The sequence below is a fragment of the Ixodes scapularis genome, unplaced genomic scaffold (genome assembly GCF_016920785.2).
Source record: "Ixodes scapularis isolate PalLabHiFi unplaced genomic scaffold, ASM1692078v2 PGA_scaffold1__304_contigs__length_218370807, whole genome shotgun sequence".
Taxonomy (NCBI): Eukaryota; Metazoa; Arthropoda; class Arachnida; order Ixodida; family Ixodidae; genus Ixodes; species Ixodes scapularis.
The window spans coordinates 56,655,200-56,670,137 of record NW_024609846.1 but is presented as its reverse complement, the minus strand read 5'-3'; the positions used below and the strand labels follow the sequence as shown (position 1 = coordinate 56,670,137).

The following is a 14,938-nucleotide window of genomic DNA, read 5'->3' as shown; positions in this document are numbered from 1 at the left end:
AATAAAAAAAATGGAAATATCAGGCTTTTATCGTATGTCGGGATCCCTGTCTTTTCACTGAATTTAAAAGGTTGTCATGCTAGCTGTGATTCAGAGATGTTAAGTAATCCCACGGAGACAATTTGGATGCGTTATATAAGCTTTCACTGGGCAACAAAAGAAGACTGAATAGGATTATGTACAATGCTAATTACGTTAGAATTATTCGAGCACAAAAGTCTTACTTAACGCCCACGTACTGTCGTTGATTGGTAGAGTGAGCAGACAGGCGGGCAGTCAGCGAGGTGGTCGGGTGGTTAGGTCGGAGGGCAGTCGGTCAGTCGTTTTAGTCGAGCAGTCAGTTACTTGGGTAGCCGGGTAGTCAGAGAGTCGGACGGAATCCGGGGCTTGAGGGTTCCGATTGCTGTCGCCGGTTGCTTTCCGTGCAGCTGAGTCGGCCTCGTAAAGGCCGGCGCCGCGAGCGCTTGGAAGCAGCGCAGTTGTATATCTCGGGGTTTGGGCACCCCGACGGAGGTTGTTGCTGTGTCCTCGAGCCTCGGCACCGATGTTTCGCCTCTCGGAGCGTGGTAGCCCCGACGGAGGTCGATGGTGCTCGTCCCAGATGGTATGCACGATTAGACTTCGACTGTCCCGAGTCCTGCGTGTAGCCCTCTCTCACGAACTCCCTTTTCTTTTTTCCTGCCCTTCCGTCGTCTTTTTCCTCTTCGCTGTCTGTCCGGCAACGACCCTGACAAGGTTTATACTTCGTTTCAGCTTCGGTCCAGACGCAGCCGATGCTACAAGCGCGAGCATGTGGCCCAGAACAGTGCTTGCACTGCACGAGCGCGCGTGCTTGGCAGGGATGCTGAAAGCCCGGAGCTCGCGCTTGTAGCTTTGGCTGCACCTGGACCGAAGCTGAAACGAAGTATAGAAACAAACTGAACCCCCATCTGAAGAGCGCGAAGTGCGATTATTTACAAAATAAGTTTCTGCATGCTCAAAGTGATAGTAAAAAAGTATGGGACATCGTAAATGATTTAACCAATAGAAAGCCAAAGAAATCTTAATAGATAACATAAATGCATCTGGAAAAGAACTAGCAGAAGAAATGAATTGTAATTTTTTTTAACATAGGCACGTCCACGGGAAAAGTGTCAGCGCAGATAACAGTGTATCCACAATGAATCAGCTGCAGTCTATCATGCGAATTCCCACTAAAGCAAATAAATTTCAAAGAGGATTTCATCAGCAATGCTCTGTGTTAACTTGAGCTACTCGGTAATCCTAAGGTGAAATAACAACAGCCGCTTTCGAAGAGCACTTCTTCTGCCTTCCTTGGTGCTTCAGAAGATGGCTCTTGTGATGACGCACCTGGCAAGTGTGAGCTCTCATGTTTAGTTTATTTGTGACGTTCATCGGCTGTCTTTTGGAGCCTGGCTTCATTTGAAACCGTTGCCCTGGCAGCCTCGTGTTTGCCATAGACGTGTGTTCTGTACGAACCATGTTGTAGAACCAAATTGGACGACCTGGACAGAACAACTGTTTATTAAAGGTACACACTGAAAGTTGCCTTGCTATATATAACATTTTTAGTAGAAGACGCGTTTGCCACGTTCTTCCTTTAGGAGGACCCAACACAAAGAGACCCGAGCCACACCCCAGCCAGCCAGAGATCCCCCGTTTCTCTCCCTCCTGGTCATAAAACACTACACCGACCACGTAGACTAAGCACTTTCCGAAAAACGCCCCGTCCCAAGGTCAGAGTTTCCAAACTCCGTCACTCTCTCGCCCCGGCTTAAGTGATTTGTGGTATACGAGCCAGTCGACAGGGGAAGACGGGAAACTATCCGCAACACCCTCCCCGCAGATGAGCTCAGCTCATCTCAAGTGCACATCTCCTTTAGATCTTTAGCAGCTCGTTTGATATTAAGTGCATTATCTTAACACGTTATTCGCGCGACCCACGCCTTGAGACCAGGCCTTCGAAAAAGCCATTAGAAAGGCATCTGTAGGCATATCCACGACAAGCTCCAACTGTGTCGCTCGCGCAACAGCGCACGTGAATTCAAGATTATATGCCTCGACTCTGTTGGTTCCGGATTTCACGAACGTCAGTCCAGCAAAGTTCACGCCACAGACCTCAAACGGTTCTGCATTTGCTACGCGGTCTTCAGGCGGAGGTGCCATCGGGACGGTCATGGGCTCGAGCTTGAGTTGAAGACACATCTTACAGCGTCCGATCACTCATTTTACACTCTGTCGCCCTCTCACACCCCAGTAGTGCTCTCGCAGTTCACACCGAGTAGCTCTCACACCGCCATGCAGAATGCGAACATACGTGTTCTGAAAGAGGAGCTCCGTGAAACGATTGTCTCCCGGAAGTACCACCGGAAACTTGGTCTCGTCGGATGCCGAGACATTCTGCAGCCGGGTCTCAATCCGGATGACACCATCTTCATCCAAGAGCGGGTGCAGGTCCCGGATACAAAAGCTCGACCGCAGGCGGTCACCTGCGACGATGCTTGCTTTTTCTTCGCTGTAGCTTTGTTCCTGAATGGGCTGAGTCCGGTATCTCTCTGCCTCCTCCAATTCATTGGAGGACAAAAAGCCGCTGACTCTCAGACCCAGGCCTTGTGAGTTTTTATTGAATCGTTTGATCCACGGCCCTCATTGCCTTGAGCCATCTGCTTTAGTCTGCAAGGACGAGGAGAGGCTCTTGTATGGCTGTTTTGATGTGAAGCACTGTGCTTTTGCCTCTCAGCTCTGCGTCAGCATCTGGAACCTCGTCGCTTGTATCTCTTCTTTGAGGCTAGGAATCTGAATCATGTGACAACCACTGCGTGCCCTGCCACCACATCTTGGAACGGGTCAGGTTGGAGGCGGGTACTCCTCGGGCGAGCATGTCTGCGAGGTCGCCAGGTGTTGTTCTGGATCTCCACAACCCTATTGAACACAAATGGCTTCCATTTGCTTGTCAATGCCTGAACTGAATCCATTGGGGGTGATGGTGGAATCTGTCCAAAGGTGGCATTCGAAATCGGGCAAATCCAACGTCTCAATCAAAAAAGCCATCAACCTTGATGCGACAAAAGCGCCTAGGAGCTCGAGACGTGGCAGGGTCTTTTTCTTCAAAGGTGCAACACGTGCCTTGGACATCGCAAGTCGTACGCTGGTGTTTTCGCTAGTGTCCTTGACTCGCATGTAGGCCACCGCTTCGCACGCCTGAGTGTTTGCGTCCATGAAAACGTAAAGTTGTCTGGACTTAACTGCTCCCTCTGCCCTCAAGAAGCAATTGTCGACTGAGAGAGAGCCAAGATCGGCAAGCTCGACGCACCATGTAAGCCAATCCTCACGCAAATAATTTGGCATTGAGGTGTCCAAGTCAATTCATCTCTCCCAAATATGCTGAAACAAAATTTTGGCCCGGATGCTGTATGGAGAGAGCAGTCTCAAAGGGTCGAAGAGCCTCGACGTGGTCTGAGGAACGAACCTCTTCGTATTCATTCTTTCTTTGCCGAAGTCTAACAGTGACTTAAGTTCACCTCCAGATTGTCATGTTCAGTACCCCAGAGGATTCCCAGTACCTTTGTCAGACCTGACCATTCAGCACACGTGGACATTTCGTCCAATGTCTTTTCAATATGACACTTGAGTTCTCTTGAGCTCGTCGACCCCTTTTGAAGCATCATTCCTACCTTGATAAGTATTTCCATTGCGTCATCGTAGAGTTTCTGTGCCTCTTCGTATGATGAGACACCCACAATCAGGTCGTCAACATAAAATCACTTTTCAAGGTGCATTGTTGTTGGCTCGGCCTCTCCCTCGACTGAACGCAGGTGAAGCTGCAATGTCGCCGTCAAGAAAAAAGGGCTAGCAGTTGACCCGAAAGAAACTCTTATCATTCTAAACTCTTGAATTAAAGGCAATGCTTCTCCAAGAACGGGAGGGCTGTCAAACCACAGAAAACGAAGAGCATCTGTCCTCAGGTCTCACGCTGGTTTGAAGAAAAGCCTTCTGAATGTCAGCTGTACAGTGCTATCCTGTGGAAACGGAAGTTCACCAGGATCTTCAACGGGTCGTTGTTCATATTGGGTGCGTTCTCCAGATGGTCGTTTAGCGAGAGTTCTCCTGAGTGTGCGAAGACGCATCGAAAAGCACTGGCAACTTTGTGGTGGTTGAAGCTTCTCAGAAAGCTCTGTGCGGCATGTAGTACACATTTTCCTTTTCGTTGGTTTCTTCCACCACTTTCTCTGCGTGTCCGTCGTTTAGGTATTGTCCCATAGCAGCGTCGTACTTCAGAAGATCGAAGTTCTTCTCCTCAAGCCAAGCGATGGCAGAGCCCTTTCAGTCTCTCCTCTGCCACCTCTCGGTTATTGCAGATATCTCTGAGGTTCTGAGACTTCCACGGAAGAGCAACTTCATATCTTCCATCTGCCATGACGATCGTCTCCTCAAAACCCTGTAATACAGACTCGTAGTGAGCAGAGTTGGTCGTTGAGTCCTTGATGCCGAGGCTTTCAAGTTCCCAGAACTATCGCAGTGTCGAGCTTACTTCATCGTCGCCCGTTGCACCGGCTCTGAGCATGCACACACTGCTGGTAGTTTGGTTCCGTTTTAGGTTTTTCGAGGTAACGGGGCCCTGGAATGTCCATCCCATTGTTGTCTTCACGCTGATAGACACCTGCTGCTTTCATCCCAGCATACGTCATGATATAACAGCTTTCCAAGCAGACCTGCTCAAACTAGAAGGCTGATTCCGCACTCTGTCTGAACGCCCGAGAAAACCAGCCCATCCGCTAGATACTTCTTTTTTTTTCGCGATTTTCTGCACGAGGTCATCGTCCATCGGTATCCGATCGATGTCTCTGCATATGACCGATACTTCAATCGCCTCGATCCTGTGCTTCTCATTGTCGTACTGACCTTGAAGTTCGATTTCAACCAATCTTAGCTCGTGCCTTTCGCGGCCTCGGACACTTCCGAACGCGTTAACACTCAGATTCACTTAACCCAACAGCTTCAGGTTAAGCTTTCTTGACACATCTTCTCTGATGAAGGTTCTAGGACCGGCGTTATCTATGATACCTATAATGTAACTTTTTTTTTTTTTTTGTCATGAGCCAGCCGCAGAACGTCTGTAAAAGCACATCGTCGTTGTGATCACAACTTCCGTTTGTTTTTAAAGCTGTGTGAATACTCGTGCTATTCACTTCGTTTCTTCCGACCTCAGGTGTCTTTTCTCCATACCGTGTGTCGCAGATTGTTGTGGTATGCCTGCCTTTGCAGGCTTCGCAAGTTACCTGGCGGTGACAGGTTCTTGCGCGGAGACCTCGTGTTGTGCATTTGAAACACCTGCCATCTTTAGACAAGCGTGTCATCTTTTCGCTGAGGCCCACTTGATGTTTGCATTCTTCGGTCTTGTGCCTACTAGAATTACAAACAAGCAGTCACCCATGCAAGTTGGGAGGACCTTTCCTTTAGGAGCTGAGCGTAGTTCTTTATTTCTCTGAGCAAACGCACCGTGTCCGCTACGCTCTCTGCTTTCAACTTTGACCAACAGAAACTCCAAAGTCCTTTTTAGCGTCCCCTCTCATGTCTCAGCTCCTACTGGGCCGGTATAGCTTCTGTGTCGATGGTAAGCTACAACTAGGTCTCTGGGCATCGCATTCAAGACAACCTCGCATATCATCGACGAGTAGGACGCTGAATTTACACCCAGTGATGTCAACCCCCGAATGTGGGTCTAAAAATGATCATGTAACTTCGCAATCTAACGACATCGTCTGGGGACCTCACCTGGTGTACCGTCCAAAGTCTATTCAGGTGCTCCTGCTCTATCTCGGTTTTATCTCCAGACCTCTTCTGTGGAAGCTCTATCACATCGACGTGATTTTCCCCAGGTGCTACAAGTCCAGACAGAGCAGAGGCAGCCGTTCCGGTAAGTTGAGATCGCAAATATTTAAATTTGTCAACATTCGACAAGCTGCGAATATTGTGAACCGTCGCTTTGAATTGATCCCCAAATTCCTGCCATTTGCTGAGTTCTCCGTTTAAGGTGATCATTTGCAGCTTAGGCAGTCTGGTACCCCTTCCGGTGCCTCCCATCCGATGCAGCGAGTCGTCTGAGCACGACGCCGTGGGGCCGTTTTTCACTTGGTCGATCTTAAGTTCCAACTGCGCCAGTGAGGCGATCGCAGTGTCCTCGTATAGGAAGTATTCACTGGCGGCCATAGCTGTGTGCACGACTGCTGAGCGCGTGCTGATGGCGAGCTTCCACAGTTCTTTTGTAACGTGCATTTAGCACTTTCAAGATTGCCGGTCTTAGCAGCCTAGTAATGTGGGCTCGTTCAGAGCATGCGCTCTAGACATCACCCACAAATATGGCGCCCAGTGAATACTCCTTATTCCATCGCGGCGTCGCACTGAACACTGAGCACCTCGGCAGGCACCAAAGGCTCTAATTCTTCATTTAGCTTTGCGAGCTCGGTGTTGCTCAGTTTCAGTCTTTGGTAGAGCACGCTTAGAGCATCAACGTCTGGTTGAGGGAATGCCAAAGATGCTCTTAGCTCGTTGACCAAGCGAGTGTTCTGGGTCCTCCTCGCTGCTCGTCGTACTTTCAGGTATAATGGCCTTGTTAACCCAACTTTCTTTATCTTCCCGGGTTTCGGCACCAAATTCTGGCGTAGAACCAGATTGGACGATCTCAACTAAACAACTGTTTATTAAAAGTACACACTGAAAGTTACATTGTTATAAAGACAATTTCGAGCAGAATATGCGTTAGCCGCGTCCTTCCTTTAGGAGGACCCAACACAAAAAAAAACCGAGCCACACCCCGGCCACCCAAAGATCCCCCGTTTCTCTCTCTCCTGGTCATAAAACACTACGCCGACCACGTAGACTAAACACTCTCCGAAAAACTCCCCGTCCTGGTGTCGAGTTTCCAAAAACCGTCAACCCCTCGCCCTGGCTCAAGTCATTTGTGGTATACGAGCTAGTCAACCGAGGAATTCGTGAAACTATCCGCAACAATCCATAAAGTATAAAAGATACGGCACAGCCACCGATCCCACAAACCACCCGAAAGTTCGTCTCGCAGCCGTGCTTAGCAATGTGGTTGGCGACGTTTTTGATCGACATCGCCGTGTATACGCATCTTGGGCAGTCCATGAGATACCGAGGCATTGCGTCCGCCTCTTGTTTTCCCCCTCGGTGAACGTGCCGATGATGCAAAAGTCAAGGCATCATGCCGTTTCACGCACCAGTCACTGACCTTGCATCTTTTCCATTGAGCTGATGGAGTCCGAAGCAAAATCCCTTTTTCCCAGACAAATAAACATGTTGCACAAAAAACTTGGTAAAGAATGTGTCTTTTTTTTTTCTGTCACACTACTCTTGGCGGAGACTCGATGCACTGACCGGTTTCGGTTGTACCACGAATACCACGGGACGAATTGAGCGCGACGCACATTATTTCCGTCTCACTAGCACTGCGCAGTAGATGGAAGGGCAGCGCTGGGGGAGGGAGAAAGCCGGAAGCACTAGAGAGGAGGGAAGGAAAGGAGGGTAAAGGCAGGAAGTGGTGTTTCTTCTTCACTCTATAGGCTTCCTAGTGCTTGCCCTTTCCCCGACGCTGCCTTTGCGTCCACTGCACGGTTTTAGTGAGACAGGGTATAGTTTCGTTTTACCAACTCCACTCTAAATAGAACACATATGGTTTTCCAATATTCATTGCAAAAGAAACCGCTATATATGATCGGCATCATTCAGATTATGTACCACAGTTCGAGGCGCGCCAGCGAAGCCGCAAACAAAACAAGAACTGACTGCTAGCGCAGTTAGGCGCCGGTCGAAATAGGGCTTCGTGAGTTCGTAATTTAACGCATTTTAACCAAGATAACGTGTTAAAATGTCAATACATGTTTTTGATCGGCGCAAATAAGTTTCCCAATGGCTATTAGCGCCTCTGTCATTTAAGTTTTTCGAAACAGGGAAGCCTGTGACACTAAGATTATATAACGAAACAGTAATTAACTAAACAATAGGAACGAAGTTGAAGAAAGAAAAACGAAACAAAAAATATGTGCTAGTATTAGCGTATTACGCTTGTTCTTCGCAAACACGATTTTTGCAAACTCGTGCCATTCTTGTCGGTGCGCTTGGAGACGTGAGTCATAAGTTCCGAGCTTAGTTAAACCGCGCGACATTTGACATCCCAATGTGGCTTAGTATTCAGTCACAATTTTTAGAAAACAGCATGTTACGGTGTGTAGGGTGTTACGAAATGTTCTGTCGCCCTTTGAGATTGCCTACAGATGCAAGCGGAACTGATGTGAGATATGCTTTCCTCATCAAGTTCCCTGAAATCGTTTCGGGCCTGCAGAATGTTCTGATTCAGGTGCGTACAAACATAATGTATGATAATATTTTTGCGTCCACGTAAAATTGTTATCATAGTTTTGCACGTTCTATGTGAACCAGGTGCCCCAAGATAAACGTACATAGTGCCTAAAATGAGCCGGAAAAATCAACGACTTCACGTATGAAGTTGCAAGTTTCCTCAAATGTCCTTTATTGGCTACATCTTCCCCTAAAAATTCCAAGACTCAGCTCCCTGTGGGAAAAAAAATTCGGACTTTCTACAATGCATCGTACTCAACCCGGTAACGTTATGGGGCTTGCCCTCCTTCCCCAACCTTTTTGCGACCGTATGTCCGTGGCCGCGTACCTACTAAAAAAACCACCTCTTGCGCAACGACCTGCTGCACATCCACCTCTTGTGCAACCACTATTGGGTTGCACAACGATCTACTGAACAACCACATGTCATAAAACCACCTTGCATAGCCACTTCTTGGACCACCACCTAACCACGTGGTGTACCACCACCTGTTGGACAAGCAGCTGTTGTGCAACCACATGCGAAAGGACCATCTGTTGCACAACCACTTGTTGTCATAGCGGTGCATATACACCAGTTACCTTCCACCCATGCGTAGAATCTGATGAAATACGATGTCCATGCTATCGCATTTGCACTACTTTGGGTTTAAACAGAAAGTGCTGTCCGTTTTTTTTTATACTCGAAGCGGAGGTTTCAATTTTAATGGAAAACCTAACCAGTAAAGGACACATTTTAGTAAAGAGCACATTTTAGTACAGGACAGATTTTACGTCGAGTCGCTGATTTTTGCGGCCCATTCTGGTGTGGAGTATAATCTAGTTAAATGTTTGTAAGAATCAAACTGTCGGCTGTGTAACGTAGCAGTAATGAGTGGCTGCAAAACAGTGGGAGAGCATGGGAAGCATAAGTCTTACCATAATACACTTGCAAGGAAATTAGAAAAATGCTTTTGCGTTACAAATCATTTGCCACGGAGTGAGAGGTGCACTGCAGAGCTTACAAGACACATCACTGTGGATGCCCATAGATGTCCACGTGCGGTGCTTTAATCGAAGTAGTGCTCTTTATTTTTCTAAAGTGTTGTTCAAAGAATATAGAAAGATACATGTGAACCAAACTTTTCTTACGAGCATCAGAAACTGCATGTTTGTTGATCATATATACATAAATCATATATGCTTGTCCTTTGCAATGTTTTCAGGTCTATAATGCCAAACTTGATTTCAGCCTTGACTAGGATGAGAGAACTGTTCTCTCTGTAGGATTAAAAATTAAAGCCATCCAGCTAGAAACACAATTCCAATGAAGGCCATCCACTGTGTCTATCATGCACTGAAATTAACACAGGGGACAAGGCTGTTTCATTTACCGTGAGAGTTGCACAAGCTATGTGCCAATACATGCTAGATTAAACAGAAACTATATTTGGTGCCTAACTTTTCTTAAACCCTAAATATTCAGCCCTAAGTTGTCACCCATGTTCTCGGCACATGTGCAACTGGAGAAGCTTGATCCGGCAAAATATGTGCTTCCGCAAGTAGCAGCGGATATTGCCATCCGACTAAGCTCACTTGACAAGAAATCGGCGGTGCCAACGAACCTCAGAAATCGGATCATGAATGGCTCCGACATGACATTTTTAAATGCACACTGTATCTTACATATATTCCAGAGACCAAAGTATGATACGAGTTAAAGTTGATTGGGAGAACCAACAGATGTCAAATTTTAAAAGGGCAATGACACAAAATGTTATGCCAGTGGATTCAAATTTTAGTGACTGTCCATCCTTTAGTATGGCAAGCCAAAACTAGCACGGGATAGTTAAGGACCAGAAACGTGGTGTGCATTCAGAAATGTAAAAGACAACAGCGCACCACTTCGTTACCTCTCTCCTTCGCAAAACCAGGCCGGACTGGAAGCGCGCGCTCTCTTTCTCTTCTTACGGCCTTTGCAATCGCCCGGGAGTCAATGGCATTTTTTTTTTCTCCGTATGCAGTTCACTTGCTTGCCGCCAGAGGCGCAACCACCTCACCCCCTTCACCCCACTCGGAGAGTCCCTTCGAGCTGTTTTGCGCTGGTGTTCGAGCTTCGTAGGTTGTTGTTTCGGCAACGGTTTCTCAGAACACATCTGATTAACCATGCAAAGACGGTCACGGACAGAAACGAAAAATCAGATGGATACGTGCCCTCGAGGAAACGCTCCAAGCTGTAATATGCACTCTGCGAAAATTGTATAGACTACTAGACCCTCATCTAGAGCAGCTGACCGACTTCATGTGTGGCCTATGAAACGATGGAGACCACGGCATGAAATAGATTGGGCCTGCTTACATTCCACGAGAGTGTACAAATTATTTATTATTTAAAGTTCCTCCACGCAAAAGAGGTCCGTCTCGTCCTGTTTTTTATTTGCAACGGAAGTCCTGGAGGTAAAGACAAGTATAGTTTTTCCGCAATTGCATTTGCTGTCTCTACTTACTACTTTTTACTCCCGAATCTCTCGGAGATGTGCGTCAAATATTCACCGTTTTTGGCTCATCAGAAGCGCATTAGATAGTGACTGAGGGTCTAAACGTAAGGATCAGGTGTCAAAGGCTATAAAACTCTCGGCCGCAAGTTGCGACAGCGCTGAGATAAGGGCCGCCCACACTAGCGAGAAAACGCGCGCGGCGCGCCGATCGCGTTGAAAACCCGTTCCGCAAAATCGGTTGAGCGGGAAGATTTTCCTGCCGCGAGGTAATGGCTCCCTGCACTATTTCTTGTGGTATGCCGCGTGCCGCTGGTACAGACGCGCCAATCAGAGGCGTCACATCTAGTCACGTGGGATGCCATGGCAACGCTTTCGCGAGAAAGTTGAGCCGCCGAGTAGTAGCGAGTCCAGGCGAGCCAGCGAACATTCTTTCTGCCATGAGCCTAGAAAACAACACGAGGACGATTGAGCGCTTTATTGAAACAGTACGGATGTACCCGTTTCTATACGATAAAAAAACACCCGGAGTTCAAGCAAAAAAGCGGCGAAGCTGAACCGATGTGCGATTATCGGCGAGGATTTCGGTCTCACCGGTGAGTTTTTTCGCGACCCTTGTCGCACGTTCATTGTCACTCGAGTTGTGTGAACGCCTCGCGCGCCGACTCCGTGATGTTCAAATCTTTTCTGGCTTTTTGTCAGAGCTCCTTGCATCATTTGTTTAGTACTTTGTACTTGGTGATGTTAAATAAACTTTGACTCCGTGATGTTAGCGCAGGGGTTCCCGTAATGGGTTCCGAAGCAACTTTCGAAGAAATAAGCACAGGTGTCCGTTGGGCTCAGCACCTGATATGAAGGTGGCTTAGTTTAGGGGGCCTTCACGTGCGCTTTGCTTGGGGTGATGACATCTGGCCATTTTGTTCCGAACGCTTGTTTGTATTTTTTTGTTTTTAAGCGCGTGAAAGGGCGTGTCTCTGCACGCACTCGTGGCGCTGACTGTGCTACGGCGACTTTTTGCTACCGGTGATTTCTTTGTATTTTCCCTGTGAACTCGTGCTGTCGGCATCGGGTACTACAAACGATGGCATCACCCTAAACAGAAGGACATCTAGGCGCCTAGCTTAGTTATGACAGCCGTGCATCGACTCTCTTTTGCGGGCACAGCAAGCTTCCCGGGCTTGCTTTGCGCAGTCTTGTCTCAACAATGCAGTAAACCGTCTCTAAATTTCTAATGGAAGCATATATCATGCAGAAGAAGCAGCCGCGGCCAAATTTAAGAATGTCAGGGACCGCTGGTTGAAGATTGTTTCCGGTGTGGAAAAATCGAGGAGCGGCTCCCAGCGGAAATGTCGGCAAAGTAAAAACAAAGTGGATTTTATTTGAAGTGATCAACGACGTTCTTAAAAGGAAACTCCGCTTCATTTTGATATTTAGAAAACTATGTAGCCCTCTTCAGTATCATATAGGAAGACCCCATGTCAAATATTACGATCTAATTCCGTCTATATATGTAATAAACTGGCCAGCAAACCTTCAAGCGAGCCAAGTCGCCGAAATCTGCCAACTCTAGCGTGCGCCGCGAGGCGCAATCATCAGCGCAGTCAATGCCATGGAGTTGGAGCAGCCGACAATGAGCCACTACGTCAGAGGCATGACTACATCATTCTCACGTTTTGTTTGTTTTTACTTCTGAGAAAAAAATTTAACGATGACGTCATGAGTTTATCCTCCCGGTGTTGGCTGACAGGGCGTTCACGTGATCACCGTAACGCGGATGCGCTAGTTTGCGCTGCCCTGCGCGCTGATCGGTCTGTTTCTCCGCTCCCCTTCTCCTCTTTCATCTTCTCCCCTTCCCCCTCACCCCCGGGCCATCACCGTCCGCGCCTTGCGAAACGATCTGCCCGCGTCGCGTGTCCTGTTTCTCGCTCCCTCCCGAACGTCACGAGACCACGTGGTTCGACGTGAAGTGGCCATGACTCTGACGCCCCGAGACCAATGTTGCCTGACGCAACCGAAGTTTGGGTTTCGGTATCAGCTGATGTTTAAATTAGGATTACACAAATAATATTCCACACTTCGCGAGTACGAAGACGTAGAGTTGTTTAATAGTGCTTTGTGAATTTGAATCACATATAAGCCTAAATTTTTCGGAATTGAGCGGAGTTGCCCTTTAAATACACGCCGCACTACGCTGAAAGGTAATGTGTAACTATGGTGCTCATGTGAGCGTGTGAAATGATTGCGTCTAAATTGAGAGGGTACATTTTTCGTTTTATTAAGGAACGCCACAAACTTGCGGGTTGAGGACGATAGGTATGATGCTGCATTTTTCTTTTCCTGTCTGCTACGTTTTACCCTAGAAAAATATTTTATAAACTTACGAATTTCACTGCCCCAGCGTTTTTGTTAAGCAAGGCTTATAACTACTGCTATGCAGGGACACAGAGCAGCCCTCCACATCCAGTTCGACTGCAGCAAGTCTTGACCTTGCAGAAAGGTAGACACCACTCGTGTTTACATTACCTGTGGTCACAGCACAATAAAAATGTGCTACTAACTTTAACAAAATTTCTACGCACAGCTGTCCCCTGAGACCTGCTAAGGTTGTTTTTGAAGCAATGTAAGCATACTTTATATTGCTTTGTCGTAACCTCTTTCCTGTGGCATGGCCTGTGCCATGAGTGAAACGCCGTACATTTGCAATAAATAATCCAGCTACTCCAATGGCCCTGCTCTCTTGCTATCGGAGGAAAACAGCCCAAGGCGTGCGGTCTCAATCCTTTATTGGTGCTGCAAGATGCACTGCATACTCCTCTTACAATACTGAAGCACAAATTCACAGACTGCCTTTATTTTGCAGCATCCATGAACACCCAGGCAAGGGGAGGCGATGTAGGTCCTTCACGGTAAGAAAATCATGTCTTCAATATTCTTGTACGTCCTGGCTGATTTGCTTCCTTTGGTTTGCCCAGATCAGCCAAGAGGCCAGCTGACCAAGTGCCATCATCCCGGTACTTGCGTTGTTTCCTATGAAAAAAGACAATTGCGTGAAAATCAACGTCTGGACTGTTTTCCAGAAAAAAGAAGCAACGGGGCCAGGATAGCTTCGAGGACTCTGTGCGGAGCGTCCTCCGCAGCTGCTCGGCCACATTGAACGCCATCTCGCACAAGACCGACACGCCTGTCATTAAAAACGACTGTACGGCGGGGGCACAATGGATTGAATCCATACTGGCATTGCTTTCACAAAAGCTAAGATGTGAAGTAATGCATAAGATTAACCAACTGCTGTATGAGGCCGAGATGAAGATGTTGGAATGAATGCTCAACCGAAACGTCATTGTTCGTGTTATTTATCTAAGATTTTAGCCTTGTAGATCTATACTACAAATTAAGTAAGCACGTTACTTACAAATTTCATCGTGTACTGTTTCTATACTTGATGTTAGCATCCTCCAGAGAAGACATCAATATTTCGTTGAAAAATTAGTTACTGTGATGATCGGTCATTACCTGCTGTCCCGCTCGAGTTACGATTCTTTCTTGCCACGGGACCTTTCCATCGTTGAGGAAGTATGTGGCCAGTCGGTTCCGTACTGCCAAAGCAGTCCTGAAATACAAGATTACACAATGTCTGTCAATGGAATGAAAAGTCAGCAGGCATAGCATTTTCGGTAATGCACGCAAGTGGGAAATTGCAAACCTAAATATCACTTTTTTATCCCCGCGGCCCATCTGCTGGAATAATTACCCGGGAGAGTGGGACCCCAGGCCCGCCATGTCCCTCAACGGCAGCCCCCTGTCGTCATTTCTCCATGACCCATCTGTGAGATTTCCCTGCCAGTCCTCGCTGTCCACATAGCCCGGAGGATTGTACGCTGACCTTGACATGCCAGAATTCTTGAGCAGAAAGTTGTACAAAGCCACGCACGCCTTCACAATATTTTTTGTTGTTTCTTCCGAGGCCCGAAATGCTCTTCATAGAATTCGCCACCTGCTGGCCATGATCCCAAATGCATTTTCTATGAGCCGTCTGGCACGGCTCAGCCGGTAATTAAAGGTGGCCATTTTCAGATACTCTTCCC

The 14,938-nt window shown here is 47.5% G+C and overlaps 1 long non-coding RNA gene across 1 annotated transcript; it reads right to left on the bottom strand.

Annotated features, from left to right (window-relative positions):
* Window positions 1-13,624: 13,624 nt before the first annotated feature.
* LOC121836071 lies at window positions 13,625-14,938 on the bottom strand. Its single transcript, XR_006077770.1, has 3 exons — window positions 14,605-14,938; window positions 14,367-14,463; window positions 13,625-13,880 (listed from the first exon to the last, which is right to left on the bottom strand). It is a non-coding gene; the product is annotated as an uncharacterized LOC121836071 (long non-coding RNA).